General features: G+C 40.1%; 1 pseudogene; it reads left to right on the plus strand.

Moving 5' to 3' along the window:
* The window catches only part of LOC136839697 (uncharacterized), a 33,873-nt pseudogene that overhangs the window by 351 nt on the left and 19,671 nt on the right, over positions 1-13,851 (plus strand).

The following is a 13,851-nucleotide window of genomic DNA, read 5'->3' on the forward strand; positions in this document are numbered from 1 at the left end:
AATAGGACAGAACAAGTGCCGGCAGTGCCAAGTGTCTCTTAGTGATGTGCAGCTGAACTTTTGTGATGGTTCTCAGCATGAAAATGTCTTTTCGTTGACAGAATCATTTTGTTGTCAAATATTAGCCGAAGGATGAAGTGGCATTAAATGTCTTCTGAGTAATGTAAACCTTATTTTTCTATGTTACTCAGAAGCACAAACAGTTTGCATCCCCCATAAAACGACACTAGTCGCGTTACACAGGGATTTATGAAAACATATTACACGTGAATCCAGTGTCTGTTGAAAAAATTAAAAGGCCTATTAATGAATTATTATTTCATTACGGATAATTGCTCATAAGATTACTACTAAGCAAAAACATGGTTTTTAGGGCTATGAAGTTTCATCCAGTTAAATCGAGAAGTAAACGCTGATATAAACTCCACCATTTAGTTTTCTTGTCTGTGAAAAGTTGGTGGCTATTTTTTTTTTTATTTTTGACAGAAATAAAATTGTATACAGTCGAATAACAACGTACAATAACATTTTGTAAATTACAGTAAAGCAACTCCTTTGCAAAGTCACCCTCCTGTCATATCATAACATGAAACAATCACTTTATATGAAAACGTTAATAACCTGCTTTGATGGTATTGTTTTCTGAGAGACTGTAATGAAATCGTTAGTTTTAATTCAAGTTAAATAGAATTGTTCTATAAATTTTTGCTCATTCAGGTTTTCAACTGATAAGTTGCTCGTTAAGAACTAGTAGTTGTATTTCTTCAAATTTAAGTAAAGTTAACGAATCATTTTCAACGCGACGCGCTACTCAAATCTTCCCAATAAGTTATCAATTATTTCTTCTCAATGAACGATGAAAACATTCTTGTTCAGTAAAGAAATGGTAAGATTAACCATGCCATGTTTTCCACATTCCGTTAAAAAGACAAACTACTTCCATATATCATAAAAACTTGATGTTTGATTGTATCTAAGTTATCAATTATTTCTGCTCAACGAACGATGAAAAGATTCTTGTTCAGTAAAGAAATGGTAAGATCAACCATGCCATGTTTTCCACATTCCGTTAAAAAGGCAAACTGCTTCCATATATCATAAAAACTTAATGTTTAATTGTATCTCCCATCATTCCAAAATATGCGATAAATCTCTGGGCCAATCTTTTAACATTATAAAGTAGCAAAGTAAGAGTATCCGTTTATGGAACATGTGAAAGCAGTTCATAACGAGCGCAAGGTCATTAGGCAGACACTGGATACCGGTGCCCTTTTCAAACGAAACCGGCAAACCAAAGACACATCTGAAAGGAAGAACACATGGCAAACAAACAAACGAGTGGGCAAACAACCTTGGGGATGGCCAGGGACCTGTATTCGGGTAAAAAAGAAAGGCCCCGTCCTTCTAACCTAGTTTTGGAAGTGCGCGGAGTGGGGGCCCCTCGAGTGACGTGGGTACTAGCAGGATAAGCTATAAGGTTTCTTCTGGGTCCGTTATGTGTAGAGAGAAACTCGCGGGGTACAGGGTATGGGGGAAGAATGGGGGCGGGACGCCTTCTTATCGGGTATAATCTTGATTTGCGGCTGAAGGCTGACTACGTGTCGTTGCCTCAAAACCTCCTTTCGTCTGCCGTGTTGCTGATACAGGTGCCCGATGGGCATCGAGGCTGAATCACTTTCGTACGCGATGATGACATTTTGTTGCTCGTCAACCAACCTCATTCTTTCTTACTTCTCATCTCTTCCTCACTTCTCGTCTTTGCTTCTCGTGTCCAGTTCGTGGTTGAGTTGGGTGTCAACTCAGAAAAACAGCGTGTTGAACGGCGTTGTTATTCGGTGCCACATCAATTTCTTCACTATTTGTTTCTTTTTATGCTGTCGCTGTTGCATGTGACAGTTACGAGTTAGTCACAGCATAAGCTCTCTGCAAATAACTTCCTCATTTTAGAAAGTGAATAACCATTTTCGAGCTTTTAGTGGAAAGTCCGTTATATGCTAATAATTGCGTTGCTTAGAAAACAACACTACAAATATGGGATGAGATTTTGCATACGTGGAAAAAAACCGCTAACTGTCTCTGTGGTGCAAAGCTGGCCACACCTTGAGCTTCTCTCTCTCTCTCTCTCTCTCTCTCTCTCTCTCTCTCTCTCTCTCTCTCTCTCTCTCTCTCTCTCTCTCTCAAAATGCTTCGGTACTCAAGTTTAGTTTCTCATAGCGGGGGCAAAGGTGACGCCAAAGTGAGCAGACGTGATCGAACAGAAGAAGGGGGTCGGATTCGAAGATCACGTACGCCCATCTAAAGGGAGGAGCGGAGGTTAGTGTAAGCAGCGAAAAAAGAGAAAGACGTAGGGAAAGGCAGATGAAAAAGTGAAGAAGAAGCCAAGAAAGAGGAAAAGTAAGCCACCTGCCGTTAAAAAAAAAAAAATCCACCTCGATCACTACTATAGGCCTAATCTGAGCTTGTACTTTTGCCACCTTGACCAACGGCCCACCGATTTTTCTTCTGGCCGTTTACCTCTTCGATTCTATGGATTCTCACTTCTCAGCCATTCCCAGTCGACTCTTAACCTCACTTCCTCGCTACTCAACCCCACCAGGCAACCCTCAACCTCGTCAGTTAATTTCTGCTTTCACTTTAATGTAGGGTCAGCGTCATGTTAGTTCGGCTTCCATGTTTCTTTTCAATTTAACTCGAGTGCAGTTACTGGTACTTCCTTCAAACCATAGCCGCACCTTCTCTCTCTCTCTCTCTCTCTCTCTCTCTCTCTCTCTCTCTCTCTCTCTCTCTGCATGTAGATTTATCTCATCTTTCCACTGGTGATGACGACGAAGGCTTAAAGACTTCCCTCAGATGTGAAGATGAGTTGTTATCGCCAGAGCCGTGGATGCGAATCTTGGGAGTAACTTTCTACCCAAAATAAGGATGGAATGTTGCTAAAACGAAAGGCATTAACATTCTGCTACTGCAATCATATTGTTAGTTTCGCACGAAACGGTTTCTCTCTCTCTCTCTCTCTCTCTCTCTCTCTCTCTCTCTCACACACACACACACACACACAACATCCTCATGCAGAGGAATATTAGCATGAATATCGGCATACTTCTCTCTCTCTCTCTCTCTCTCTCTCTCTCTCTCTCTCTCTCTCTCTCTCTCTCTCTATGTATATACAATATATATAGAGATATACTCTCACATAGAATTAATCTTCTCTCTCTCTCTCTCTCTCTCTCTCTCTCTCTCTCTCTCTCTCTCTCTCTCTCTCTCTCTCTCTCTCACACACACACACAACATCCTCATGCAGAGGAATATTAGCATGAATATCTCTCTCTCTCTCTCTCTCTCTCTCTCTCTCTATGTATATACAATATATATAGAGATATACTCTCACATAGAATTAATCTTCTCTCTCTCTCTCTCTCTCTCTCTCTCTCTCTCTCTCTCTCTCTCTCTCTCTCGTAGAAATAATAATAATAAGTCCTCATAGACAACGCCATCTATTACCGGCTTGTGCCAATTTCACTGCTTAGTCTGCCGCCGTTGCTTTCTACCAGTTGGCTCTCCTTCTCTATTACTGCTGAGATTTCCGCCTTCTCACTTTCCCTCTTCCTATTCGGCATTACCGAGTACTTTGTTATTTTAACCTCGCCATTTTAATTACTGGAGTTCTTCCAATGTCATTAGCAGCTAATTGCCGGTCTGTTCCCGTCAACACCCTTTTCTAAGTTGCGTCGCAATATTCTTATTTTGTTTTTATTTTTGTAGGTTACCTCTTTAAACTCACTTAGCTAGTATAATGGCTCCTTTTTTCCGCGATTTTTTTTTCAGTTCAGACGCCTACTCCGATTTCTCGACCCGTTTCATTAGATTCATCTTCCCAACTCCATTTTTTGTTTTTCTAAACATGGTCCAAACTTCTTTCTCCTGATGTAATCTCAGCTTCGTTCTAATTCATACTAACTTCTTGTTTCTTGACTTGTATCTTATCTCCCTTTCTCCTTGTTTATCAAGCGATTTCCTATTCAAAACTGCCAGCTCCTCTTCTCTCATTTAATCTTTAAACTTCATTTTCTTAATTTATCTCCCAATTTATCTCCTATTTGATTAAAATGGTAGTGCCTGAAAACCTTTCATATCAAGTATAAGAGTTTCCGCTACTATTTGCTATTAATTAATTGGTGTTAATTACAAGACACTTTCTTTATACACTCGAACTCTATAGTTGACGATGTACATTTAGTGAGCCCTACTTAGTGCAAATTGCATTTCCACGCAAATCATCTCTTATCTATTGTAATAAAGTCATTATAACTAAGGTATGGCGACTTTCTTCACCGGAAGTTTCTTCTCGTATAAATTTCTTGAATTAAAGAGGAATAACATTTGCAGTGTCGCTCAGAAGAGTAGAAATGAAATGCTCGATCTTTTCCTCCGTTTCGGAAAAAACTCACATCATCAAACATTTCGTAATCCTCTTTAGAAATCTTATCTATATCATTATTCTCTCCGTCGCTCAACCGGTGTTAAACTCGGCATCTTTATCAGATGTCCTCATCTTCCCTTTGTTTCTTATTGGTAATTTTGTCACCTTTATCAAAATATTCCCACTGTCTTCCTCCTCGTCCTAATTCCTTCAGTCAGCCTTTAGATGACATCATACCCATCTTTTTCTCATCAGCACCATCCTTTTCACCATCTTCATCAGTCCTATTTGCCATGTTTCCCATGTCCACCATCCTTCGTTCTGAAGCTTCCCGACGTTTTCAGATATTCTTTTTTATCCTATGCCCCTTTCACAGTTTTCCATTTTCATTAAGTTTCTTTGTCTTACAAACATCCTTTAATCCACATCATTCTCCTTTTATACTTCATACTTTCCCCAAGGTCGAAGGACACCTTCCTCGCCATTGTTAATACAGGAACTTCCTCATTGTTATTGAACAATGAATAATTCCACACCCTGCAAGTTCAGCGTAATAATCAGACTTGCATAATAATAATCTCCTCTGTCCTCCTAAAGATCCTTCGTCCTAATTCAACTTCCGTCTGACATTATGCTCTTCCTTTCCAATTCCTCAGAACAAAACTTTATCAAACTGCTTCTACTTACCTCTCATCCTCCTACCTCCTTTTTCCTCAGATCGACTCTCTTTTCGAGGAAGAAAAAATGAATAGAAATGACTCCTCATCGTCATTTCCTTTCCCTTCATGTTTCCCACCTTTTATCACATTTCTCATCATTTGATGCAAACTTCATCATCGCCGTCGCTGCTTCATCATGGACATCCTATTATTCAGCTCCCGTTTCATCAAGTTTCTCTCGTCTGATGGTCGCACCTCCTAAGACCTTTCCCCTCTTTCGGGTCTCATCACCGTGCTATTCTTTCTTTGCCTGGGTTCTTAAACCTGATACACACACACACACACACACACATATATATATATATATATATATATATATATATATATATATATATATATATATATATATATATATATATATATATATATATATATATATATATATATATACCCCTCTTCACAGGACCCAGTTTCTCCATCAGTCGTATTAAGTCCTTATCAAATTTTTCTATCCTTTCCTCAGAATTTTTCAGTGTAGTTCGTTTCTTTCTAAATTTCTTATTCTGATCGCATTTTCCACGCCATCTCTTTCACATTCTCTTGAAAATACCGTTCCCATTAAAAATGTCTATATATTTTGGGATCTCCCCATCATAGATCTCATAAACATCGCTATTCATCTTTATTCCTCTTTATAATTATATTCGTTATCTCTAAGATGACGAGTCTCTTTGTTAATCTTCTATACTCGTTTTCCCGACCTTTAAAAGGACAGGTGCTGATCACAAATCTTCTCTCTCAGTAACGCTTTTCCATTATCTTCAATCGTTTACAATCTTGAGAAGTCTCTCTCCGCATCCTAAGTTTATTATAACCCAGTTACCGACTCGAAGTATTTCAGTTCGTTGTATATCATTTTTCATAATTTTTTTGTATTCATTTTTTAAATTTCGTTCGTTCTGTTGGGAGGCATCTCCGTGAATTTTCATCCATTTTTTTTTTTCATTCCTCTTACTTATGCTATTCCTCTTTCAAAGTTAGCATCGTCACTTTTCCTCCTGCTTCCTTTATACGTCTTTACATTTCTAAATACTTTACTTCTTTTAGATTGTTTCCCTTTTCTTTTCTTTTTTATTAAAATCGTCAACCTTCATGATCATTCTTCTTCAGAACCCTTCACACTTACTGATGTCCTGTATTCTTCTTTTCTATCACTTTATTCTACTCCCTATTCACACCTTTCTTCCTTATCCTCTCGTCATCATCTTTGTTTCTTTTGTGTTCTCATTTTCACAGTCTTTCATAATTCCACCACTTGAGAAAATTTAAAACTCATTCCACCCAATCCCGTTGGTATCTCGCAGTTCTTTCACTTCCTTCTCTTCTCCTTTTTATGAAAATCATCCACCGTTTCTCATTACACCACTTTCGACGGAAAAAGACGAGGCGTGACGCAACTTGCGTCGACAGGATGCTTGTCGTAATCCTTCCCCCCTCCCCCCACAAAGAAAAGGCGATGCGTTCTGCTATACCATGACGCAACGCTATGCAGAAAGCACAGAGGAACGGCGGTAAATTTTCGGATGATTATACGCCGAGGTGAACATTGGACATCGGCGTTGGTGTCCACGCTGTGGGTGGGGAGGGGGTATGGGGAGGGGAGGGGAGGGGGGAGATGGGTTTAGCGTAGGATATCATTATGGTTTTGATAGCTGGCTTTTTTTTCGTTTATTGGTGTTATTTCGGTGTTTTTTTTTTTTTTACTTTTACTACTTCTGTTGTAATACTACTAGTGTTACTACTACTTCTACTACTTCAGTTACTACTGCCACTAATAATCGCACTGAAAATAATAAGAATTATTATCAGGAAGGGAACCTTCTCTGAAGACAGTATTGTTGAATATGATAGATGTTTCCACGGCCGTAGAAACAGCTACTGTATTCAATAATAATAATAATAATAATAATAATAATAATAATAATAATATTATTATTATTATTATTATTATTATTATTATTATTATTATTATTATTATTATTATTATTATTATTATTATCAACCTAACCACTTCATCCGTGCTCGAGCAAAAAAATTGTGATTCCCAAAATAACTCGGCTAGACAGTTTCCTTGACGTACAAAAGTCACCTTACCAGTTATCATCCAATAAAATACGACTGATTTGCCGATGACTAATTATCCAGAAGCTGCACCATCACGAGAGACGCTTGTGTCTCCAGCACACCATGTTTTATTGGCTTATTATATTTCTTTATTTCAGTTTTTTATGGTACTGATGCCTTTGGGGTTGACAGGTGAAATCTACAGTAGATCGTTTGGGGGAGCTCTCTCTCTCTCTCTCTCTCTCTCTCTCTCTCTCTCTCTCTCTCTCTCTCTAGCACCTTGTTGAATAGTTTCTGAAGGATTCAGCATGATTCTCTCTCTCTCTCTCTCTCTCTCTCTCTCTCTCTCTCTCTCTCTCTCTCTCTCTCTCTGTAGTACCTTGTTGAATAGTTTCTGAAGGAGTCAGTATGACTCACTCTCTCTCTCTCTCTCTCTCTCTCTCTCTCTCTCTCTCTCTCTCTCTCTCGCTGGTACCTTGCTGAATAGTTTCTGAAGAGTCAGTATAATTGTATAATTTTCTCTCTCTCTCTCTTGCTCTCTCTCTGGGTGCAAAGTCACTGCCAGTGATTTAATCACTGATTTCCCATCCAGCCTCTCAAAATCCATTAGCAGGGGAGAGGAAGACACTGCGCAGGTAAACCCATCTCTCGCATTCATCTTGTTTCCATTGACCTGCAGGAGAAAAGCGCCTTTTACCAGGACTCCCTCTGAAAGAAAGTAAAAAGATGTTGAACCTGTGTCCAACGCAACAGAGATTTAATCTGTTAAGATGACAAGTACGGGATTTCTACCGGTGATTTTCTCTTCCTGATTTTTCAGGCATCGTAATGGACACAATTTTTCAAGCTTTGCTAAACTGAGATTGATTGGAATCGTTTAAACCCAAGTGACAATGTGCTCTCTCTCTCTCTCTCTCTCTCTCTCTCTCTCTCTCTCTCTCTCTCTCTCTCTCTCTCTCTCTTAACGGTATCATCGGTGCTGGGGGCTCCCTAACAGGACCTCCATGTCCTTAATCCTTTATCTCCTATTGAATCTCGCCACGGTATTCGCTCCTATAATTGTAGTCCTATAATTCACTGGTACGCTTATGGACGACGTAAGTTGTTGCTGGCTCTCTCTCTCTCTCTCTCTCTCTCTCTCTCTCTCTCTCTCTCTCAGTATCGTCCTTCATATCGATAAATTGTATTTCCTGAACATTTTTAGTCATTTTGGTTCGCCAAAGTTGTTGAAAACTCAGCCAAGCATTCCACTCCCAATTATTTATCTTCTTACTCCTCCTCCATCTCCTCCTCTACCGCTCTTTACCTCTCCTCCGTAGTCTTTTTTTATTCAGTTTCCGGTCGTTCTTCACTAGGAGGAACCAGCCTGGACTTGAAATTATTTAATGTCATCATGTGGCGAAGGAAGCGACTCCCAGTTCCCAAATAGAAAGCTTATTTACCAGTCTTTCGCTCCCTACCCGGCGTTTCCTAGACAGCTTTTCTTGCGGGTTTTGACTACAATAACAATGAGCGTTCGAAATCTCGAAAAAAAGAGAGAAAAATATACGTTTTTGATTTGAAAACAGGTCTTGTCGCTCGTATCAGAAAAACTTAAACGTTTCCGGCTTGTAAACAGCGCTGGACGTTCGAGACCAAAACAAAACAAAAAAAATCTTCGGTTTGTAAACAACAATTGACGTTCGAATCAGAGCGAAAAAACTAGACTTCGGAAGGTTTTAGTGACTCCCTTCCGGTTCTAGAACACAAATAAAACAGTAGTATTTTAGGAGATCATTGGTTTTTAATTATGGCAAGACAGATCAGCCGACTCTTTTTCCCCGGACGTTCAAAAACACCGCGAAGATTACCAGCTTTACGACCGGCATAAATTACTTTAAGGTTTCTGAAACTCGAGTTGTGCCGTGAGAAAGATAATGTAATTATCAATCGAATCAGCAAAGTATTTGCCACTAATTACCAGAATTACAGGCAATAACTAACCTCAAGAACCTTTAATTTCTCTTTTGGTTCCTTCTTCTTATCGATTTGTGGGTCATTTTCCAACAAGTTTTCCTATTTCCGTTATTCATACGCCTGTTTGTCTAAGCAAGTTTCTACAAGATTCCAGTTTCCGTGCGTAAGAAGGGAAAATTATAGTTGTTGAGTATGAATTTATATATATATATATATATATATATATATATATATATATATATATATATATATATATATATATATATATATATATATATACACGTGTGTGCTTATATATAACTGAGGCATATTTTCCTTATCAGAATTTGGATTCCGATAAAAGTGAATTTGATATTTTTTCATACTTATTGTAACCTCGTGATTCAGCATTTTTAAATTGACCTTTTTTAGAGCTAGATATTTTTGGGGGCTCTTTTTCTCCATTTTAATCCACTTCCTTTTTTTCCAAGTTCTCTGAATAATAAACAATAAATATATTATTCGGTTATTAAACAGATCTTAAACGTAAAAAAAAAAATGGGTGATCAAAGATTTTGCCCAAAGTCACTTAAGAAGAAACTTGGCTCCCGTCTAAATCCACACCAGCTTCTTCCGTTCTATCCTGAGCGACGCTGGTCTGTTCTTTAGGGTTGAGTAAATAGATCGGATAGAATCATTCTCAGGAGGATGTTGACGATTTGTGTGCGGACTTTCTACTCCATTCCCGGTAGGAATTTGCGGGAAGATGGATCGAAAGAGAAAGCTGCATTGTGGACTATCAATATATACACACCTGTGTACTTTCCTCTCTCTCTCTCTCTCTCTCTCTCTCTCTCTCTCTCTCTCTCTCTCTCTCTCTCTCTCTCTCGTGTATTTTCAGTATATAGATTTTACAGATTTGTGGGGTTATCAGTATATGTACACCCGTGTATTTATCCAACGCTGTGTATTCATACACGCAGCCATATTCTCAACTATTAATACAGATCCCAAAGTGAGTTTAACTGTACATACACACTATACCATTCTCTCTCTCTCTCTCTCTCTCTCTCTCTCTCTCTCTCTCTGTCACACGCACACACATGCACACACTCACAAACTAACTAACTTGCCTAGTATGTGTACGTGAGGTCAGCGAACGGAGGAGCGTTCGCAAATACCCATACCCACACGGGCGAGCAGAATGAGAGAGAGAGAGAGAGAGAGAGAGAGAGAGAGAGAGAGAGAGAGAGAGAGATAGAATTTAAGAGGTAAAATATGCACAACAATGGCGAGGTTGAGGCACCCGCCTGGCCGACGTATTTTTAACGAAGCAGGAGGAAGCTTCCTGCCCAGGGCTGCCCTTTAGACGACTTTCATCGCTGAGGAATCCCAGTGGGTATAATAATGAGCCCTATTCTCTCTCTCTCTCTCTCTCTCTCTCTCTCTCTCTCTCTCTCTCTCTCTCTCTATCCGGAAAAATTTATGTTAATTTATGCATAGCTATTTATATTTATTAATCTGCCTCCTTAATTTAGCTGTCTATCATTCCAAGGACCTGGCCATCTTACCTGTTTATTCCACTTGTTTATTTCACCTGTTTATTTCGCCTGTTTATTCCAGGGCACTTTCATTCCAGTTTCTCTTCCTTTCAGCGACGGGTGAGTGTGTGTGTGTGTGTGTGTGTGTGTGTGTGTGTGTGTGTGTGTGTGATCACTGACACTCCTCACTCCGCTTGGGCTTTTCAGGCCTCGCTGTGACCCCCTGCCGCTCTCACCAAACTCCCAAGGTCTGTTGGGCTCAATCGCTGTCAGGGGGTAAACATGAAAGCCTCTCTCTCTCTCTCTCTCTCTCTCTCTCTCTCTCTCTCTCTCTCTCTCTCCAGCGTTTGCGTAAAGGGAAATGGTTAGGTTGAATGCACTTCACGTCGATTTCTCCTCGGTTCATTTCTCTGACCAGATTTCTTCCAGTGTCAAGAATAAAGAAAGGTCAAATTTATTTCATCCAAGCCCAACGAAGGAAGAAGTGACGGTAGTAAATCGGTTGTAGTTTTGAATTTATGGTTAGTTGTAAGACCCGAAACCTCAGTCAAATTACAACTGATAACGAACCTAATGTTGTGTTTTCGATCTTTACCATCAAGTAACATCAATATACCAAACACGATGTTTCATAACATGTCTTCGTAAAAAATCTCTGTTCTTCAGCGGTACGGACATGATAATCTCCCATGGCAACGAGCCAAGTACCTTAACCTGGCAATTCGTATTCCCAAGGCTTTGGGCACGAGCGTGGGTGTTTTTGTGTGTCAATAACCCACTGGGCAAGATGCCCAGTCTCCGTGCTTGGGGAGGCAATTCTCAGGAATGGACTCTGCAGCAAGCAAACATCGACAAATGGGTCGTTGACTCCTTCTCACCCTTATTATCGCTGCCAGAGAACTGCTTAGTATTCAGGCGAGGGCCTCAGATCCTGATGCAAGTGACCCCTTCGGTTATAGGACAAGGACATTGTAGCTGCAGAGAAAGGTCTGACCCCTTCACCAACTGAGAGTGCATGTGTGTATGTGTGTGTGTGTGAGAGAGAGAGAGAGAGAGAGAGAGAGAGAGAGAGAGAGAGACCGATTTTTTCCCCTGCTCACTATTTTTGTACTTAATTTTTTTTTCCCCTGGATCCACCATCGCGTTTTTACGACAGAAATCGTCATCTGACTGCAAACCTAGGTTTTTATATCAGAACCGTGGCCTTGAATTTAACGCTTCAATGAATTGCTTAAACCAGATACTTTCACGCACTTGTGGGCACATACGCCGCGGAAGCCTCTCTCTTCCTCTGGACAAGAAACTTGTCAGCAATACTCCATGTGGTCGCGGGAATCAGAATTGGAAACTTGGCGCGAATTTCCAGGCGGAGGCTTCGTAGCGCCACTGAAAAGAAATGAAGATGCAAATGAACAGCCTAGACAAATAAATACAATGACTTCGCATCCTGGTGGATTTCACGGGTCACTGTTGTACACACAACGTAGGCTGGATGGTGAAAACCTGACAAACGTCCATCAGCTGTTTTTCTCAATGGCGAAAGAAGAGGCGTTGGTAACTCGCCAGTGTTGAATGCCAGCGGATTAAGCTTAGCGAGACATATCGTTAATTTCGTTTCGATGTGGACAAATGAGACAATGACAAACCACGTTTGAAAGTTGTTGGTGGTTAATGTCAGTAGAACCAGCTGAGTAATATGCAAAATGGAAAAGGGAAAACAAGCTAAAACATCGACTAATCAAAAGACAAAGTTTGATCCGAGGAAATCGTAATTTGGTGTTCGGTTTTTCTTCCCAAAACACGGATGTTTTGTTGCCTCTGGGCTTCTACGCCGAGAACCCCCTACATACCACCCCACTGTGGAATAAACCCTTTCGCTCGCGGAGAGAGAGAGAAATAAAACCTTTGCGGAGTGACCCACCGAAACATTCCATTTTCGTCTTTTCCTAGCCCTCGGGGGATGAAAGGAGAGTACGACGCGATTGTTGTTGACGCTGCTGCTCCTGCTACGAAGTCCCTCCAAGGCGGTGATTGCGTGGACCGGCGATCATACGCCGAAGGGGATGATAGAGTGTGTGTGTGTGTGTGTGTGTGCGTGTGTAAGTCCACCCGGAGTGCTGCATCACGGTCACAAATGAGGTCCTCTTTCGGGAAGAATGTTGTGTAAGGTAATGAAAGGCCTTCACAACAGCAAACAAACAATAACAACCCTTTCGGTGTGTGTTTCATATTTCTTGCGGGCTTTTTATACTGGACAATGAAGGCGGCGATGACCACTTTCCCGCAAATGGGGTCATGAGGCTTATGATGACAGACATGACGATCAAGGCGATGATGATGATGATGATGATGATGATGAAACTGTTGATGATGCTTTTAGAGCCTCTGATGGTCAAGACTCAGGTAATGATGAAGAAGAGGATATTGCTTTCATCTTTCCAACAGGGCCATGTCATAAACATAATAATGGCGACGAACTTTCTAATACCATTACGCTTGGTTGCTCCGTTTTTCGAGACCAAACTGATACTTAAGAGTTTCGGCGTTGAATCACACACGCAGAGAGAGAGAGAGAGAGAGAGAGAGAGAGAGAGAGAGAGAGAGAGAGAGAGAAATTTGTTCTTTTCAATAACTGTTATTCTTCTCACCATGATTAAGCAGGCTGTCACTGTGTAGTGACTTTCAACATTCGGGAGATGGAATATTAATATTGCTATGTTTCACCTGTCTAGCGTTACTACTGCTACCACTTCTCATGCTGCCGTTAATAATAATAATAATAATAATAATAATAATAATAATAATAATAATAATAATAATCAGGTCTTACGTTGAAACTTTACAAAATGGAACTCTAAACCATCTCATGCTCTTTCGTTATTATCTTTGAAAAATCATTAATGGCACCGTTCCTCTTTCACATATTTCCCTGTTCCACGTAGTCCCATATCTCACATAACTAAATTTATTCCGTTTTCACATTTTCACATATTTCACATGTGTGTCCTTTTCAAAGTTAGACCACCGGAGAGCTTTTTCTAGAAACATACAAAGACGGACGTAGCTTTTCAACCGCTCAGAATGAAACGTCAAAGATACGTATCTTGAAAAGTTATGGTATCTTTTCAAGTATCTCCTTCGCACGTGGAGAAATTTCAGCCACGAAGAAAGC

The sequence above is a fragment of the Macrobrachium rosenbergii genome, chromosome 1 (assembly GCF_040412425.1).
Source record: "Macrobrachium rosenbergii isolate ZJJX-2024 chromosome 1, ASM4041242v1, whole genome shotgun sequence".
In the NCBI taxonomy this organism is placed as follows: domain Eukaryota; kingdom Metazoa; phylum Arthropoda; class Malacostraca; order Decapoda; family Palaemonidae; genus Macrobrachium; species Macrobrachium rosenbergii.